Source organism: Equus quagga, chromosome 13 (assembly GCF_021613505.1).
Source record: "Equus quagga isolate Etosha38 chromosome 13, UCLA_HA_Equagga_1.0, whole genome shotgun sequence".
NCBI classification, from domain to species: Eukaryota; Metazoa; Chordata; class Mammalia; order Perissodactyla; family Equidae; genus Equus; species Equus quagga.
Genome location: NC_060279.1, coordinates 1,903,872 through 1,909,063, shown reverse-complemented (window position 1 = coordinate 1,909,063; position 5,192 = coordinate 1,903,872).

Sequence of the window (5,192 nt, the reverse complement as noted above, 5' to 3'; positions counted from 1 at the left end):
GCGTTCACCCTGAAGGTGGCTGCTGTGTTCAACATGTGATGGGGCCGACATCAGCGCCAGAACCAAGAACCAGAATCTGTTCCCAAAGAATGAACTGACACTGACGCTGACACAATAAGCAACAGCAGGAGATAGCCATCACCGCCATCTCCCTGTTCCCAATACCAACGGCTTCCTAAGGCCATGTTATGTTGCTAAAGACTCTAGGAGCAGGGCGTTTGGCTTCTCAGAGGAATCCCCTACCTCCCAGGCCATACCCACAGGTCGGTGCCTACTGTATCAGGCGGTTGTGGCCAGTCCTGCCTGGGCTCCCTTCTCTAAATTGCTGTGGGATCAGCACCACAGACCATGAAGAGGAAACAGAAACCTTGGCTGTTCACAGGGGAGCCCAGGAGGTCAGGACCCTCCACCAGGAGGGTGAGATGTGGGGGTGATCCAGGGCCTCCCTGGAGGACCTGGTTATACTGAGGAAGAGGTTCCAAAAGCAAGGAGCCCACATAATTGGGCAGCTCAGGCTCTGGCAGGAACCCCAGGCTCTGGAGTTCAAGGGTTTCCTAGTGGGCTGCTGGTCTATCTCCCTTCCTTTGGGCAGCCTGCCCTCCTCCTCAGCTCATTCCTGTGTTCCATCCGAGAGGCAGGGGGAAGGCTGGAGGGGGAGATGGCAGGACCCGGACGAGATCCTCAGGACTCTCCCAGCCGTCGTTGCCATGGCAATGCTGCTATTTTTATCCCGTTCATGATGCTCAAAGCTCTGACTTTCTCTGTTCCAGAGAGGCCAGGCTGGCTTCTGCCCTCATCCTTCAACGCAGCGCCTTCTCCCAGAGGCCTGAGAAGGGAAAAGTGATGGAGAAAGGGGAATCCACTGGGTCCCCCTCAACCAAGGAAGCTGTTTGACAGTGGTTTGCCCTGCACTCTTGAGCCTTGGGTTTTCCAGCTGGCTTAGGTGCCCAGTTTCACATCTTCAGGAAGATCAGAACGCCCCAAGGTCTCCCCGAGAGGCTGCTCCAGAGAAAAAGAAAGAGCTGCCACGCGAGACGAGTTTTTCCCACACAGCTAGGACCTGAGGGGCTGCTGTCCTTGAGAAAACCAGACCCGGTTCTGAAGAACGTCCTAGCAGTACAAGCCAACCACTGGCCCCTTGAAAGGGAATGGAGAGCTAAGTTTGGTTAATTAGTAACAGGTACACTTACCATCGCTGGAGAATCTGAACTACTGCTTCCCTTTCCTCCACCCTCCACCAAAGAACTGGGGCAACTGGGCTTCCTGTCTTTGTCTAGCCTTCATGCCCAAAGCAAATTAGCATATATTCTCCAGGCTGGAAAGCAGACTCCTGGGTTCCTCTCCTTCCCTCCCCCCTGCCAAACAGCCATGTTTCTCTCCAGGGCCTTGAGGTCTTAGATTTTAATGACGCTCTCTTTTTTTTCCAAAGCCCCCCAGTACATAGTTGTATATTTTAGTTGTGAGTGCCTCTGGTTGTGTTAATGACGCTCTTGAAGGCAGGGTTTAATGAAAGGATTTCTTAGAGCTGTTCATTCTCTGTCCCTTCTCCCTAGCCCAGCCTCTGGTCCTCTCCCTATATCCCCACCTCCACCCCAGTGGCAAGGTACCCCTGAGCATCTACGGTGCTAACGTTCCCCAACTGTATGTTCTGATGGTCAGGGAGATTTGAATCCAGCAGCTGGGGTGGTTGGATTGGGGGAGAGCATTTCATGCACGTCCTCGAGACCATAATCCTGGACAGGTTTCAGTCTTAACTTAGTGAAGTAGCAATCGTATTGTGCTGACCTCCTGCATTGAGGTTCCACTTCAGCCGATCTGACTCCTGGATGGGTAATTTTTCTAGGGTGGCTGGGATGCATTTACTAAGCCTCTAATTGGTTTCAGTTTGGCTCAAGTTGCATGGTTTCCTGAATCTGTGCACCTGGAGTAAGCACTTCTCTGGATGCCTCTGAAAAGCATGCCTGCAAATGCTGCTCTGTTAATTGCTGCAATAAACAGACTTTATTATATCCCTTTGCAGTAAATGAATTATGTTGTCAGGGTAGATGGGGCATCGTGTTTATTTCGCACTGTGATACACTGCAGCCGCAGAAGCTAAACATTTACTTCCACCAACTCTACTGGGGAGAGGAGAGAGAATGGAGACTGGGAGGAAGAGTCAGGAGCAGGCACATAAGGTGAGGGGACGGGGCCTAGAAGGAGGCATCAGGAGACACAGTGAGCACCGGAGCTGCGAGCCTCCCTTGTGCTCCATGCAGACCGAGGGAAGGCCAGCCTCCTGCCTCCTAGTGTTTCAGAGAAAGGGGGGCACAGCCGGCTGGAGGAGATGGGGTGGGGCTAGGGAAGGCGGTCTGGGGCTACGATAGGCTCACATAGACCTGAAGGTGCTTTTATCTTTTACAGAAAGAGTGAAGACCTTCAGCTGGGCTTCTCATGAAGAACAAATGGGAATTTTGAGACTTACAAGGAGAGAAAGATGCTATAAGATTGCATAGTATTAAGAACAAGAATTATTATATCATATGGTATGTGAATTATATATCAATAAAACTATTTTTTTTTTGAGGAAGATTAGCCCTGAGCTAACATCTGCTGCCAATCCTCCTCTTTTTGCTGAGGAAGACTGGCCCTGAGCTAACATCTGTGCCCAACTTCCTCTACTTTATATGTGGGACGCCTGTCTCAGCATGGCTTGACAAGCAGTGTGTAAGTCCACACCCAGGATCTGAACCAGCAAATCCCTGGCCACTAAAGCAGAATGTGCGAATTTAACCACTGTGCCACCGGGCCAGCCCCTCAATAAAACTAGTTTTAAAAAGAATTGTTATATCACAACCCCACTTTGATTGGAGGGACAGAGATTCCAAATTATCACTGAAGTGAGGGGCCCTGAGACGGGCCAGAGAGCTGGAGCCACCAGGTCTAATCCCAAAGCCAGCCTCCTGTAAGGCAGGGAGTGGTTTGGGGCAGGACAAGGCTAACGGGTCACACGCAGCCAGCCGCCCCTTCTGCTGGGTAAGCCACCATGATGCCTAGCACAGAAGCACTCCGGAAGTGCTTGTTGAGTGCTCTGGCGTCCGCTGGGATGCCTGCCCCTAGCCCTTGTGCTGTCAGCATCCCAGGCCTTACCCTCGTGTGGGGAAATGTGTGCTGTGTGCTGCCGTCTACTCAATCCATTCAATCAACAGTGAGCCCTGACTGCAAAGCCCTGGGGAGGAGCTGCGGGAGAAGCGCGGGGAAATCAGACACTGCCCTGCCCTCCGAAGAACTCACAAGCTAATGAAAGGCAACGTGCCAAGGCTCGAAGGATGCAAGATGCCTTAGGGAGAGTACAAGCAAAGTGCTTTGAGGCTCCAGGGGCCTGAGAGAGCATAACTGGAGAGGGGCACGGTCAGGGAAGGTTTAACAGAGGAGGAGGAATTTGAGTCCAGCCTCAAAGGATGGAAAGGAAAGTGTTCCAAGCACAGACCCCGGGACCCCTCGCTTCTCTTTGCATCATCTACAGACATCTGCCCAGGAACACGCAGACAGAGCCAGCAGTGACCTTGCAAGCAGGCGCTTTATGTAGCCTCTTCTGTCACAGGTGGGCTCTTGCTCCAAATTCCTCTCCTCTCCAGGAGTTTGATGCCTGAAATTTCATTCGAGCCTCCTCTCTTTTACTTTAGGCTTCGATCCCCTGGGGGGCTGTAATCCAGGAGAGAGGGGAGCACTGGGCAGTGACCAGGCACTCGCCCCACAGCATCAATGACTACAGCAGATTCCCTCCCCGGCGGGTTTCATTAGCATGGAAGGAAAAGCGTGAGAGCATCAGTGGACATCTGGCGGGGGTGGAGGGCACCACCTGGTGGGGAAAGGGAACAAAGAAGCGGGCAGCTGGGAGCTCTGACAGCTTCCCGCTCTGTCCCGCAGGCTCTGCAGTCTACCATGCTTAAGCTCCTTCACTCTCCAGACCTCCTCCCTCCTTTTCCCTTCCTCTTCCTTTCTCTCTCCAGCTACCTTTTCCCCTACCCTCCTTCCTAAGACACAGGAAATCTCAAAGACATCATTTGATGTCCCATCGTGACCCATCACTGCCTGAGTCCAGAAGGTTGGGGACAGAGGCATGGACTGGCAGTCTTAAAGCTGCTGTGTTTTTGTCCTGCCTCTGCCCCAGCTAACATGCTTGTTGATGGCCAGTCAGGCCGCCTTGTGTATCTTTGGACCTCGGTTTCCCTTCCTGTAGAGTGGGTGTATCTCTGCCTCCCCCCGCGGTCCTCTCAGTTGGCCATGAGGGAGGAGCATGAGCCCTGGGTTCTGATCTCAATTCTCTCCGCTGCGGCAGCCTGGAGAACGGACTCGGTCTCCCTAGACCCCGGGTTCCATACGTAAATGCAGATAATGATGCCCATTCTGCAGGTCTTTTCGAGGCTCAAATAAGACAGCATATGCTGAGACGCCTGCTTAGCTCGGTGCCCGGCACAAAGCAGGGGTTCGAAGGGGTTAACTGACAGCTTTAGTTGAAAGAATTACAAATGGCAAGAGATTCTGCACATCTCCCATAGTGCGCTGCTTCTAGCGCAGTGTTGGGTACAGGACGAAGACTGAGTACACACAGTTCTAAGGGAACTGAAGATAGACATGGGGATGTCAGGAAGTGTTAAATTCGCTCACCTGTCCTAGACAACTTCTTCTTTCTCAGGTAACACAAGAATAGCGGGTGGATAGGCCTGCCCCCAAGTGCAGTGTGGCGCGGTGAAAGTGAGCTGGGGCGCCTCTACCTTCCCATTGGCCCCCCCTCCAGCGATCTGAGCGCTCTAGGACGAGTCATTTCCCTCTGCTACGTTTTGGGGAGCATCCTGCAGGCGGCGCTCTCCCGTCGTCTCAGCCCCAGCAGGGTTGGGGCTGGGGTAGGGAGCCAGGGGTGAGGGGAAGTGTGCAGGAAAAACAGCCCCACGCGTCGCTCACATATTTACATCTGAACTGTCAAAATAGTTATTTTTAAGTCGAGTTCCGTCTGCCGCGGGTTTAAAAATCGAGCGAGCGGGGGCGGGGGCGCCCCGCTGTGGATCCGGGGCGGGCGCGGCGGGCCGAGTGCGCGTGCGCAGAGGGGCTCGCGGGGTGCGGGTGCGGCGGAGCCGGCGGGCTCGGGGCGCTGCGCGCGCAGGCTGGTGCCCCAGGGGGCAGCCGCTATGCGCGTGGCTTCGCGAGCTGCG